Consider the following 16,180-nt stretch of genomic DNA (forward strand, 5'->3'; position numbering starts at 1 on the left):
AAAATAATGTGAGTTGGATGTTTCGTTACATTTGTAGAAACATCAGATGGAATGTGAAATTAGCGGGAATACTTGAATTCATGAATATTGTTTGGAATGCTATTGAATGTATTTGGATGATCTTGAAGTAGCTAATGAATATGTAAAATGTTGATGTTAGTTGGATAATGGAAAGTGGGATGGAAGTTGTAGACTATATAGAAAAGTAGACTATTGTTGATATAATGCATTTTTGTGATAATTGTTGGCATTGTTGATGTTGTTGGGTTTTTGTTGCTTCTATTTGAGCCGAGATGATTCTCGGGAGTGCTATATTTATAGGGGAGGTACTGCCGAAATTTCGGTAGACAACTATGACTTTAAGTTGAATCCTTAAAATCCATAACTTACAATTGGTAAATGTGACCATTTGTAGATTCTGGGTGAAACGGGAATCGAGTTTAAGCGAGCATAAGACGCGCGCAAGGTATGTCAAGCTAACCCATTCCTTCTTTTGGCATGTCCTAAGTATACTAGGTCGATACTTGAACCTCGGGGGAAATTCTGTTCATGGAAATTCGAATTTAAATTTGAGTACTATTCATTCAATCTAATTGAACTATAAATCTCACATTTCGTTGGAAAATGATCAAACGTCCGAAACTCTTGTAAATGTAATAGAATCGCTTCGAAGCTTCCATTGATGATTCCATAGATCCTAATACTTGTGATTCAGGTCCGCCACCTCGACTTGACCCGAGGTGGGCCCACTAATCCCGAGACTCCTTTGTTTGTTCTAATAGGCGAATGTTTTTGTATAGTGTCGGAAAAAGACTATTGTTTATGACTTTGGCTACCATAGAATAATGTCTTGACTGTCCCTGACGTTCTAAATTACATTTCGAACTGTAAATGTAATTTTGGAAGTACTTTCGTGAAATAAATCCTGTATTGACCAAATGTTCGAACTAGTTTGACTAATGGGCTGATATATGATTATATCAAGTTTTATAACTATTTCGATTTATAAATTGTATTAGTCGCTCATGACTCTGCTCGTGCCCCTTTATTACGATATCGTTCACCGGTTCTCGGGCCGGTTATTGATCACGCGCACTATAACAATTCGACCGCATGCCCTTTTGTTGACATGAGTATCCGGGCATAGGTGTTCCGCTACAAGTACTCCGCTAGAAGTATTTTGATATAAGTATTCCGATATAAATATTTTGATATAAATAATCTGATGTAAGTATTTTGATATAAGTATCCGGATAAAGTATTATGATATGAGTCTTCCCGAAGGTCTAGCCCTCACGTTATAACCTCTGTCAAGCTCACGCTCACCTCTTTGCGGTTGTTGGCTTTCCTTCAAATTCTGGGCGTAGGCTTGAATGTGAGAAATATCCATGTTGTCCTGAAGGGACGCAGTCAAGCACTTCTCCATCAAATGTGGCCCTAAGCCACTCACAAATCGGTGCACTCGATTACCCATACCGCTACCATGTCCGAGTAGAATATTTACTCTACGCGAACGGGCCCCAAGGTGGCGCGAACGCGCAGAGCAAATTCTAGGTCGGTTTAGACCGACTCTAGAATAGTATAAAAGGGGGGTTACCCCCTTATTTTCATATCAAACACCCCCAAAAAGTTCCCAAATATTCTGGAACTTTCCCCCAACTTCGGTCCACTAAATTTTACTGCGAATTAAGTGAAATCTTCAGATTTAAGCCCGAACCGCGTATAGTTGTGACTATAATATCGTATTGCGGTGAAACTTGGCTGAAATTCAAAGAGAAAAGTGAAGATATCGCAATACTAATGGGAGTAAGATTGACGAGCCTAGAAGGATAAACGTTGAATCACTAAGGACATCAAAAGGTATGTTAAGGCTTGTCCATTTCTTTCCAAAGGCGTGACTCATTCTTCTGATCCCTAATATTAGTTCCATAACGTCCCTATATCCCAAAAACTAGAAGTTCATGATCCTCAAGGTTTTTATCCTATTAAAGACAAGATGTTTTCTGTGATGCCCGTGATGACAATGATGACTTCCTTTCTGTGAATCTATATATGTCTTCCATGATGTCCTTGTTTCCAAAAGCTAAAGATTTATGATTTTTAGAGTTTTTTACGGCGCTAAAGATGGTTACGTTTTCAAGATGATAATGATGACGATGATGATTATTATTTCATTTTTCTAGAAGTTTCAAAGTTTATGATTTTCAATGCTACGATGAGTCTATTGAGTTTATTCCATTATTTCCTTGAATTGCTCGTGGTTGTTGATCTCACCTTATGAATTGTTACTTCAAGGTGAGATATAGCGATGATGATTGTTTCATAATATGAATCGGAGGTTACCGACCTTACGTCACTCCGCTAAAGTGAGAGTTTATGTTTGAACTCTCACGCATGCTATGAGTATAATATGTGTAAGGCTATTTTGCGACATTACCAAGTTTTATTATTTCATTTTGCTATTGCATTGCACTAACTCTTATTCTTGATGTAGATATATATACATACATACATACATACATATATATATATATATATATATATATATATATATATATATATATATACATATATATATATATATATATATATAAGGCACAGTTGACAGGGGGTGACGCTGTGGCCTATGATGTGATGTTTATTTATATAAGGCACAGTTGACAGAGGGTGACTTTGTGGCCTATGATATGATGTTTATATATATAAGGCACAGTTGACAGGGGGTGATGATGTAGCCTATGTTGTGACGTTTATATATACAAAAGGCACAGTTGACAGAGGGTAAAGTTGTGGCCTATATTGTGACATTTCTATAGATATATGTGTTTTCCTGATATACAGCCATACTGATTCATTTAGCTTTACATATTCATTTGCATGTCTTAGATATTCTCTATAATTATTTATATGTTGACTTAAAAAGGGCTGAAGTTGCATGCACGGTGTCCACCTTAAGAGGTAGCCTGCGGTACAAGTTATTCAGTTACCCCGTATTATGTTTCATACTTCTCACTATGCTAATATTTATGCCTTACATACTCAGTACACTGTTCGTACTGACGTCCCCTTTTGTGGACACTGCGTTCATGCCCGCAGGTTCAGGTAGTCATTCGGACGACCCAGACCAGTAGGATCTCCTCAGCTGCAGTCAGTGTGCTCCACTTGATTCGGAGCTTCCGCTTATGGTTTGCTATTAATGATGTGTACAAATATGGGTATGACACGGTCTTGTCCTGTCTTTTTACAGTAGACTCCATAGAGGTCTGTAGATAGTTGTATATATTGGGAATATCATGTAACTTTATGGTCTCCTATTTTTCGTACAACATATGTAGTGGTCATGTCGGATTGTGTTGTCATCTGTTGCACGTATGCCTATATATACATATCCACATGTATAAATTATGAGTTTTTCGAGACAGAGTTTATTGCATAGATTCTGCACCAGATGCTATCGCTCAGATATGAGTTAGAAATGGGCTACTAGGTTATTCAGCATATGGCAAGTATGAGTTTAGGGGTGCTTGGTCAGCAGTGATCGGGCACTCCTCACGGTCCATGGGCTTGGGTCGTGACACTTGACTTGTTGACAGTTCGGACATTGAGTGACAAATTCTACTATGTCTCTTTTCAATCCATCCCACCAATAAATCTCCTTGAGATCATGATACATCTTTGTTGTGCCAGGGTGAATGGAATACCGAGAATAATGACCTTCTCCCATATCCTGCTGATGAAGTCCTGCAACATTAGTAACGCATAATCTACCTTGATACCTGATTACTCCATCCCCTGTAATTACAAAGGGTGTTTTTTCCTTCTGAGGTACCGTATTTCAATAATGGACTAAAACAGGATCTTCGTATTGACGTTACTTTCTGCTACCAAAGATGACATCGCTGTATCCTGGATGATAATTCCTGCATCACCTGAATCTAGTAGCCGAACTCCAAGGCTAGCTAGTTGGCGAACTTCACAGGCTATCTCCCTTTTCTCCGGCTGCATATGTGACAAACTATCCATGGATTTACGACTAAGAGCATCAGCCACTACATTAGCCTTCCCGGATGGTACAGAATATCCACGTCATAATCCTTCAGCAGCTCTAGCCACTGCCTTTGACGTAAATTTAAGTCCTTATGCTTAAAGATATACTGGAGGCTCTTGTGGTCGGTATAGATATCAACATGGACATCGTATAGGTAGGATGTTCTTCAAAGCTGGGATCACTGTGGCTAACTCTAGATCATGAGTTGGATAGTTCTTCTCGTGGTTTTCTAGCTGTCTGGAGGCATAGGCAACAACCCTACCATGCTGCATTAATACACAGCCCAAACCAACACCTGAAGCATCACAATATATCACATAACCCTCTGTTCTTTCTGGAAGAGTCAAGACGGGTGCTGAAGTCAACTTGCTTTTCAATATCTGAACACTTCGCTCACATGCATTCGTCCATTGAAACTTAGCTGATTTCTGAGTCAGCCTGGTCATAGGGCTGAAAGAGAAGAAAATCCTTCCACAAACCTTCTATAATATCCTGCTAAGCCTAAGAAACTACGTATCTCTGTTGGTGTTGTGGGCCTTGGCCAATTATTCATAGCTTTAATCTTTTGAGTATCCACTCTAATGCATTCATCTGAAATAATGTGACCAAGAAAAGCCACAGAGTTCAACCAGAACTCACACTTGAAAAACTTCGCGTATAATTCTCTATCTTGAAGAACTCCAATCACTGCACGTAGATGATCTACATGCTCAGCCTCTGACTGTGAATAAACCAGAATGTCATCTATAAACACAATCACGAACAAATCTAGGAAGGGTCTAAATACATGATTCATCAGGTCTGTGAATACAGCTGGAGCGTTAGTTAGCCAAATGACATGACACGGAACTCATAGTGTCCATATCTAGTCCTGAATGCCGTCTTCGAAATATCTTCCTCCTTCACCCTAACCTAATAATATCCCAACCGCAAATCTATCTTCAAGAAATATTTGGCATCTTTCAACGGGTCAAATAAATCATCGATCCTTGGGAGCGGATACTTATTCTTTACATTCACTTTATTCAATTGCCGATAATCAATACATTCGCAAAGAGCCATCCTTCTTCCTTACAAATAATACTGGCGCTCCCCACAGCGATGTGCTGGGCCTAATAAAGCCTTTTTCAAGTAAGTCTCGCAATTGCTCCTTCAGTTCCTTCAACTCCGCAAGTGCCATTCTATCAGGAGAAATAGATATTGGCTGAGTATCTGGAAATATATCAATAGTAAAATCAATCTCCTGTTCTGGTGGAATGCCTGGAAGCTCATCTAGAAATACCTCTGGGAACTCATTGACTACAGGGACAGACTGAAGGGTCGGTGATTCTTCTTGCACATCCTGGACCTGAAGTAGGTGATAAATATACCCTCTTTTGATCATCTTCCTTGCCTTAAGGTAGGAAATAAACCTACCCCTCGGTGATGCAGCATTACCCTTCCACTCTAGGACTGGCTCGCCGGGAAACTGCAATCGAACTATCTTTGTTCTGCAATCAACATTAGCATAACAAGAAGCCAACCAATCCATGCCCATAATAACATCAAAATCAATCATGTCTAACTCGATCAAGTCTACTAGGGTATGGTTCTTACAAACTACCACTACACAACCTCGATATACTCACCTAGCTATAACCAGATCACCAACTGGCATAGACACCTCAAATGGTTTAATCGATTCAAGCTCTATCCCAAACTTGCCAGCAACAAAAGGAGTTACATATGATAAAGTGGAACCTAAAGCAATCAGTGCATATACATCATAGGAAGAAACTGATAATATACCTGTACCCATGTCAGGAGACGACTCACGATCCTGTCTGTCGGCTAATGCACAAACACGGTGCTGAGGCCTACTCGAGCTAGATGCTCCCCTCCTGCCTCTACCATGTCCCATTGGTGTCTAAGGAACTTCCCCTGAGGGGCGTACTGATGAGGAAGAACGAGTTACGGACCTAGTGGGCTGAGCAACACCTATACCGCCCCTCGACGAACACTCCCTAATCACATGACCTGGCTAGCCACAAGCATAAGAAGCATTCGATCTAAATCGACATTACCCCGAATGTAATCTACTACACTGGGCACACTGCTGTACATGTGGTCTCATCTGGCCTGACTTTGGTCTATGCTGAAAACCTGATGCTTCTAGAACTCTGGCCCACTCCCGAATAAGAAGACCGATCAAATCTAGGGCCTGAAAACCGCTGAGGTGCACTCCCTGCTGAATGAAATGAATACCGAGAATGATGCTATCTCTGTCCTCTCCTGAACTCACCAGCAATATCTAAGGATCTGACCCTCTTACCATGGCTCTGGTCATGCTCGCTCTCTGTCCTCCGCTGGCGCTTACGATCCTCTAAATTCTGCGCATATGCCTTTACACGGGAAATATCCATGCTCGATTGTAATGCAGTTTTCGTACACTCAGCTATCAAATGTGACCCTAGACTCGCCACAAAGCGATGAACATTGTCCTCCATCTCAGCCACCGTGGCTGAAGCATATCTAGCAAAAGAATCGAAGTGTACACAATACTCCTAAACACTCATACTGCCTGCTCAATACGCAAGACCCTATCTGCCCGGGCCCGTCGGACTTCTGGTGGTAAATAATGACAAATAAAAACATCTAAAAACTCTCGCCAAATGGCTGGAGGAGAATCCTCTCCCCTAGACAGCTCCCATGACTGATACCACTGTACTGCAATATCACGGAGCCTATAAGATGCCAGCTCCACTGACTCGACCTCAGCAGCGTGCATAACCCTCAAAGTCCACTGCATACTATTGATAAAGTCCTGAGGATCCATATTTTGCTTCAACACAGGAAACTATGGAGGGTCTAACCCAAGGAAAGTCTTAATCCTCGCATTACCAGCTCGGTCTCCCTGATCAACACCAACTACCTTTTCACGACCCCACTAGGCGGCCATGACGGGTACCCAGAGTAGACTACCGAGCACCACTCATTAAGCTAGTCATCATACCCAACCTGAAGATACACAATCTCGAAGGCAACATATGCATATATATAAGCTCTCATGGCCACAAAGATGATATACAAAATATACACCGATATATCCATAAGACATCAACTACCCACGTATCCGTATCTACGAGCCTCTACTAGATTACTTTGTCATAAGGACAGGACAGGACCCCATCATACCAAAATATATATACACAAAAGAATATGACCATAAGTAGCACCTCCGGAGTAGTGGAGTGCTCCTGTGAATCCGCTGATAAACTCCTACGGGTCTGTACTGTCTCCCTGTCTACCAGTGGGCATGAACACAGCGTCCAAAAAGAAAAGGACGACAGTACGAAAAATGTATGGAGTATGTAAGGCATGAATAATACTGGCATAAAAAGACATAATGAAACATGAGGCGAAGGTGTAACCTGCTAGATTTTAAAGGAAAACACATATTATGCATATCAAATATATCATCATCGTTAACCCGCGTCCAGGTAACTATCGCACGCCGCCCACTAGTGGTGTCATGTCTGACCCTCTAGGCACGGTGTAATCATAAGCAGCCTGCCTTAGCGGTGTCATGTCCGGCTATCTAGGCATGGTGTAATCATAAGCAGCCCACTGTAGCGGTGTCATGTCCAGCCATCTAGGCACGGTGTAATCTCATCATTATATGGTTATCATAGGACATACATCAGAATTCAAGTAAAAGCTACAACATTATCGGGGTGACGTAAGGTCGAGAACCCTCGATTCCATTATGGGGTAGTCATGATCATCATGCCTCACCTTGAAGGAACTAGCATTATAAGGCGAGGGTATCAACAATGAATAGCATCAAGGAATCATGTCAAGATCATTAGCATCATAATAGCATCATATCATTATCATGGAACATATCTCATCTCTATATCGGGGGAAACTGTTAATACTCTTTAGCTTTCATGTTTTGGAATGTAAGAAGGTCATGGAAATTACCGCAAAGAAATCACCATTTATGAAAGAATCATGCCTTTGGAAAAGAAGGGACTAGCCTCACATACCTTTATATCTCTTCAACTCTATCGTCTAATTGTGTGCCCCTAGAGCTTATGACTCTACCTTTAAGGGAATTCGTACTAAGATTAGATAATACCACATCATATTTATTCCTCACAAAACATTTCCTCAATGTCACTAGCATCATCTATAACGATATTATATTCATCTCACACTAACAATTATGATTCACATTAACTTACTACCCAACATACCATTATTTCCATATTTAAGATCATATTCAACTTTCTTCCATAATCCAAGTCTTTTAACCACTCAATATTATAAAACTCACCTTAATCACTTAGGAACAAGCCTTGAGGCAATCTACTCCATTAGAATGAAATCCCCCACTTGAATACCAAAGAAATTATTACTCTTCACAAACCCTAATAGGCTTCCTAGTATATAAATCTCTTAATCTTTACTTTTGATCTTGGTTCCTGTCACGACCCAAATCGGAGGGCCGCGACGGACACCCAAGACCCTACTCGGCTGAGTGCCATACTACCATTCCATCCATTATTCACAACTTTTTGTGAACCTTTAATCTATGAAATGACGCTTCCGTCAGGTACAGAAAAACTTTTCAATATAACTCTTTTGCCAAATCAGGGACTTCTCCCTTATCGTTAATTCAAGAAAACCTTTAGTCACAAATAAAATCCTTGAAAATAAAGCTTGAAAACACATCGACCTATATGGTCTCTTTCTACCACTGTCGACTCCTCGACGCACTATCCACAGGACACTGTCTGTAAAGTCTCTAACATATACAAAATACCATAACATAAGTACTATGACTCGGCAACACTCCGAACTGAGATAGAGCTCACCAATCCAGCTGATAGCCTGGGAACATCCTATAGCCAATGCCTTCTACTCATCTGTATACACCTGCGTCGCATGAAACGCAGCGCCCCCAGGTAAAGGGACGTCAGTACGAACAATGTACCGAGTATGTAAGGTAGATCTGAAACAATATACCTCGACTCGGATGATAAAAAAGTAACAGACTCAACCTGTACCTGTAACCAACTCTGATAAACATGTACGTGCTATGAAATTTTGATGCAGCTTGTGTACGTATATGTATGTATATATATATATATATATATATATATATATATATATATATATATATATATATATATATATATATATATATATATATATATATATATATATATATATAATGCATGCCTTCACCCTGCTCGCAGCCCCTTCGGGCATCATAATCATCGTATACCAGCTGATCAGGTGGTTTGCGTATATAATGCCTTAGCCCTTCTCCCTTCCCCATGAAATGATGTCGTGCATGTATGTAAATATTCAAATGCATGAAAATCTTTGAAAACCATCAAAAGACTCCCTTCGGAGCAATTTTAACGCAAAACGGGAACTTCTTCCCCTTTTCATGTGTCTCCTTCGAGACTCCAAAATTTAAATGTAAAATGCATAGGAAAGAGAAACCCCTTTGAATGTCCCCTTCGGAAATTAGACAACATTATCAAATTGCACAACTTATGGATGCCCCTTCGGGACTCAAGAGGTCAAAGATACAAATACTCTTATACTGTCTAGGAATAGAGTCTTTGGAGTTCGTTTATTTGCTGGGTTCGTTTAGATGATACAGATCTTCATCACCACTATTATGTATCACTTTCAATGGTCCATAACACAAACTGAGGCCATATGTTATATAGCACGCTCAGACATAAGCTGAGGCCATAGCACACTCAGACATAAGCTGAGGCCGTAGCACACTCAGACATAAGCTGAGGCCATAGCTCACTCAGATGTAAGCTGAGGCCATAGCACACTCAGTTATACACTGAGGCCATATGTTATATAGCACGCTCAGTCATGTCATGAAATCATCTAGAAACTTAGGCTTGAAAATCTCTAGGATTGGAGGCATCGTAAGATTTTTCAGAAACTATAAACTTCTAGCTTTTCTAGGGGTAAAAATATTATGGATGTCTTGTATGGAATCAAAACATAGGAATCATGCCTTTGAAAGAACGGTTTAACATTAACATACCTGGAAGCTCGCTTCTCGACTTTCCAACCTACCTCCTATCTTGAAATCTACACATAAAATCATTCATTCTATTGTTAGGCTCGTTGTTATATACTTATCCTATGCCTTCAAATAAATATTTCTAGAATCTGCCAAAATTTCGGCAGCATCTCCTCTATTTATATGCCTAGCCCAAAATCTCAATTCAGCAGCCAACAATAACAACAACAATACCAACACCAACAACAATATTATCATTACCAATATGTACCGTAAAACAGCCCACACACTATTTTCCAACTTCCATAACTAGCCAACTTACTACAAAATTATGTAACGACTTTATCTCCGTAAATAAGTCTTAAATAATATCAAAAGAGAAAGATTCATACCTTCTTTCTTGTTAAGACCGCAATATCCTCAGTATCCACGCTAAAATCCATCGCAAAACAACACTAGAATCACAACCATGCGTTACCCGGACCAAAACTACTACTCCGCTACTTGAAAATTGCTCACTTTTTGTTTCCCTCTCTCCCTCTCTTCAATTTGTGGAAATTTCTAGCAAAATCTGGTGAAAAAAAGGGGTTCTTACCCTTTTTATAAGGGTCAAATTCGGGTCGGGTTCACTGTAGCAAGTCGGTAACTGTAGCAGTACTGTAGCACGCGTTTCTGCTCTGTCACCTGAACTTGTAACGTCCATAATTCTCTGCTCCGAAGTCCAATCGACGATCGGTTTGTTGCATTGGAAAATATACTCGATGAAATTCATTTTAGGCTTTTGTGTCACCTTAAAACACTTCATATGCTAAGGGATATTCGTCCGCCAAGTTGGACCAAAATTGCTCCTCATATTTTCTCCAAAGTCCGACAAACTTAATTTCCTTCATTCACTTGCCCTCCAGTCCTTTCGATACTTCTCATACATGATCTTAAACCCTTACAACCATAAAATAGGCACATATCACTTGAGTGTTCACAATTAAGCAGTTAACACCTACGGAACTCAATGTCCGAACTGCGAGGTGTAACAGTTCCTTAGTATATATTTGTTGTAGAAATAGAGGAAGGGTTTTGGAGAGTTCTAGAGAGATGTAGGATCTGTTTTTGGGAGAATAATGGAATAAAAATATGGGATCTTATATTTATAATTATTGCAGGAAACTTTCAGATCGGCGGGTCGGCGAGCAGGGTCGACGGTCGTCGATGTGTCAACGGTCCGTCGACCCCGTCGAACTACTGCCTGAGATGCCTAATTGCAGAACCCTGTCAACGGTGCCAGACGACATCTTGTCGACGTGTCGATGGTTGTCCTTTGGTCTGTCGACACTGACTGGTTTCAGCAGTTTTTCTGAACTGCTCCGTTTTGCCCCGATTCGATTCGTTTCACTTCTGATTCCCTCGTAATGTCAAGAATGCATACTTATACTCCTGTACACATACAAGGTAAAATATCTTATATCCAAAAATTTGGTGCAGATTATCGAATCGAAGGTACACACCGCCAATAAGACAAAGTCTACTTGCAACAAAACGGAAGGTGTAACATTCTTCCTCCCCCCCCCCCCCCCCCTTAAAAACATTCGTCCCCGAATGTTAAATTCGCAGGGGTTCTACAAAATTTTCGCCAGAGTTTCCCTTGAAATATGGCACTAACATCCTGTCACAACAACCCACAATAACGACGCCTCACAGGGCTACAATACAATGGTAAGAAAATAGGGCCACACACGACCACAAGTATTAAATAAAGCATTGCATACCTTACGATAATGGTGTCTCATCTTGAACTTCTTCCGGGGGTGGAAACAGTTGCGGATATTTGGATTTCATCTTTTCTTTTGCTTCCCAAGTCATTTGTTCTCAGTTATTATTTCTCCACAAGACCTTAACCGAGGCTACCTCTTTATTTCTAAGATTTCGTACTTGCCGATTTAATATGGCTAGAGGTACCTCTTCATAAGCCAACTTTTTTGTAACTTGAATATCATTAACTGGCATGATTCTAGCTGGATCTCCAACACATTTGCAAAGCATTGACACATGAAAGACTGGGTGGACTGATTCAAGCTTTGGAGGTAAATCCAGTTCATAAGCTACTTGGCCCACCTTATGTACAATTTTATAAGGCCCAATATACCGAGGACTAAGTTTGCCCTTCTTGCCAAACCTCATCACACCTTTCATCGCTGACACTTTTAGAAATACCCAATCATTAACTTGAAATTCCATGTCTCGTCTGTGATAATTAATCTCGGATAATCTTAATCTTTTCCCACGCTTGTTGAATCAGCTCTGGACCTATTAGCTGTACCTCTCCTACTTCAAACCATCCAATTGGGGATCTACACTTTCTTCCATACAGAGCTTCATATGGAGCCATCTGGATGCTGGAATGATAACTGTTGTTGTATGCGAACTCAATAAGAGGTAAGTGGTCATCCCAACTACCACCGACATCTAGCACACATGCCCGTAACATATCTTCCAAGGTCTGAATTGTATGTTCAGCTTTGCCATCCGTTTGTGGATGAAATGTTGTACTGAATCTCACTCGAGTTCCCAAACCTTCTTGAAAGGACTTTCAGAATTTAACAGTAAATTGTGCTCCTATATCTGTGATAATAGATGCTGGGATAGCATGAAGTCGCACTATCTCCTTAAGATACAACCTTGCATAATCTTCTGCTGAATGTGTGGTTCTAACTGGAAGAAAATCAGTTGATTTCGTGAGTCTGTCAACAATCACCCATATGGAGTCATATTTTTGCCGAGAACAAGGTAACCCTACAATGAAATCCATGTTGATCACTTCCCATTTCCAGGCTAGAATTTCCATGGCTTGTAACAATTCTCCTGCCTTTTGATCCTCAATTTTCACTTGTTGGCAATTTGGACATTGAACTACAAATTCTGCTATGTCTTTCTTCATTTCATCCCACCAATATATTTGCTTAAGATCGTGGTACATCTTTGTCGCTCCTGGGTGAATGGAATACCGAGAATAATGAGCTTCTTCTAGAATCCGACGACGTAGTCCTGCAACAGTTGGAACACATAACCTGTCTCGATATCTAAGAACTCCATCTGCAGATATTTCAAATGGCGACTTCACTTTCTCAGGAAATATATCTCTATAGTGACTCAACTGAGGGTCTTCATATTGGCGCTCTTTCACCTCCACATCTAAGGACGAAATGGCTGTATTATGAATACCAATTCTAACATCGCCTGAATCAATTAGACGAACTCCGAGACTAGCTAGCTGGTAGAGCTCACAGATTAATTATTTCTTCTCCGGAGGACTACCCATTTATTTGCGGCTAAGTGCATTAGCTACTACATTCGCCTTTCCGGGGTGGTATAAAATACTCACATCGTAATCCTTTAATAATTCTAACCGTGGCCTCTGTCGTAGATTTAAGTCCTTCTGCTTGAAAATACATTAAAGACTCTTATGACATGTATAAATATCAACATGTATGCCGTACAAGTAATGTCTTCACATTTTTAGCGCATGACTAACCACGAACAATTTAAGAACATATGTAGGATAGTTCTTTTCATGCTTCCGCAACTGCCGGGAAGCATAGGCAATGAATTTACCGTGCTGCATCAACACGCAGCCTAACCCAACACCAGAGGAGTCACAATACACAACATAACCATCGGGTCCTTCTGGGAGTGTCAGGACAAGGGCTGAAGTTAATCTATCTTTGAATTCCTGGAAACTGCGTTCACAAGCATCGGTCCACTAGAATCTTGCCAATTTCTGTGTTAGCATTGTTAATGGTGCTGAAATGGAAGACAATCCTTCCATAAACCTCCTATAATAGCCTGCTAATCCCAAGAAGCTACGGACTTCTGTTGGCGTTGTAGGCCTTGGCCAAGTTTTCACAGCCTTAATTTTTTTAGTATCGACCCGAATACCATCCACTGAAATGATATGGCCCAGAAAAGATATAGAAATCAACCAAAACTCACATTTTGAAAATTTACTATACAATTCCCGAGCCCGAAGAATTCCAAGGACAGTACGCAAATGGTTTGCATGCTCTGCTTCTGTCCGAGAGTATACTAGAATATCATCAATGAACACGATCACGGACAGATCTAAGAGAGGCCTGAATACAGTATTCATCAGATTCATAAACACCGCCCGAGCATTAGTCAACCCCAATGACATCACCCAAAACTCATAATGGCCGTATCTTGTTCTGAAAGTCGTTTTAGGAATATCCTCTTCTCTAACTCTCACTTGGTGATACCCCGATCTTAGATCAATTTTGGAAAACCATTTGGCACCCTGTAATTGGCCAAACAAATCATCAATTCTTGGAAGCGGATATTTATTCTTTATCGTCACCTTGTTCAGCTACCTATAATCAATGCACATTCGTAGGGAACCATCTTTCTTTCTCACAAATAGGACGGGTGCGCCCCACAGTGATGAACTGGGCTTGATAAACCCTTTCTCAAGCAAATCTTTCAATTGCGCCTTCAGCACTTTCAACTCTGCAGGAGCCATTTGGTAAGGAGGAATAGATATAAGCTTGGTGTTACACCTCAGAAATTTCTCCGTACTTGTATGATGAGTGGAATGATGAAGAGTTTGAGTGAATGATGTTTTATTAAGTCGGGAGTGGGTAATTAAGAATTTTTGGAAATAAGAAAGTCGCGGAAATTTTTTCAGCCCAGTGGTCGTATATGGCACTATACGGCCCGTAAAGTGATTTACGGACCGTATAGTGCAATCGTCCTCCAGCTTGTCAAAAATCCCAACTTTCTGTAAATTGTGAAAATGGTTAAAAACGACTTGGAGGACGGCCCATAAACTGGTTTACGGACCATAAACCTCAGTCGTAAATTGCCATAATCCTCAGCCAAACTTTCTGTCTTTGAAATGATTAAATACGGCCATGGAGGACGGACCGTAAATCAAAATACGGTCCGTATATGGTGGTTTACGACCACTGTTCATCCCAACAAGAATTCATTAAAGATCAGATTTGTGATTTTAAAGGGGACTTAAGCCTCATTTTAACTCATTATTCATTCAACCAACTCAAGAAACTTCTAGACCTCTCCACATACTTCATCTATAGAAATCCCAAAAAAAATCAAAAGAATATCAAGACCAACAACACAAAATTCATGAAATCAAGTGTAAGAACACAACAAAGGATCATCTAAGTCAAGAAATCCCACAAAGGGTGGAACTAGGGTTTTGGCTAATTGAAGTATTTCAACTTAAGGATTGTTCAACCATCATCCAAGGTAAGTTTCATGATTTTTCCATGTTGTTTGAAGTATTGGAAAGCTTAGACACTTGAAATGTAGAAGAACATAAAAATGGGTCATTATTGAATGAATAGTGACATAAATGAATGATAGTGGAATGGAACTATGAATATTGAAGTGTTGTGAGTACAAATACGTTATAAATGATGTTTATATCATGAAACAAGCATTAAATGCATGAAAACGCAAGGATGAGCTAGAACTAGAAATAAGGGAAAATTAGAGGAAAATGGTGGATTTTGCCAAATGTACGTAAATGACGATTGTCGATTATGATATTCCGAATAATATTATGAATATAGGGAGTTGATATCTTAGCTGAACGACCAAGGTATGCGAGGCTAGTCCTTCTTTCTAATGGCATGAACCTTTTAGCTTGAATCCCTATTCCTTTCATGAGTTCTTATATTCTAAGAAGTTAAAAGCTTATACCTATGAATGTCTATATGAGATAAGTTATACAATATGATGACACTATAATGATGATGATGTTATTCCTTGCCTACACTCACCTTATGTACTAGTCCTTTCAAGGTGAGGCAGAAGGTCCATAATGGTTCCATAATGTAAACGGGGGATCACGACCTTACGTCACCCCGATAGAGTAAAGTTGATCATGAGTCTTATATACGCTTTATGATAAGATAATTATTTTATGATAAGCATATTACTATGAGTATTTACGTTAAGCATGTCATGATTGCATTCACACCGGGCCTAGTTGGCCGGGCAGACACCGCTTCGGCGGGCGGCGATACGGATACACCACGACCTACGGGTGTGGG

This window comes from Lycium barbarum, chromosome 6 (assembly GCF_019175385.1).
Source record: "Lycium barbarum isolate Lr01 chromosome 6, ASM1917538v2, whole genome shotgun sequence".
Lineage (NCBI taxonomy): Eukaryota > Viridiplantae > Streptophyta > Magnoliopsida > Solanales > Solanaceae > Lycium > Lycium barbarum.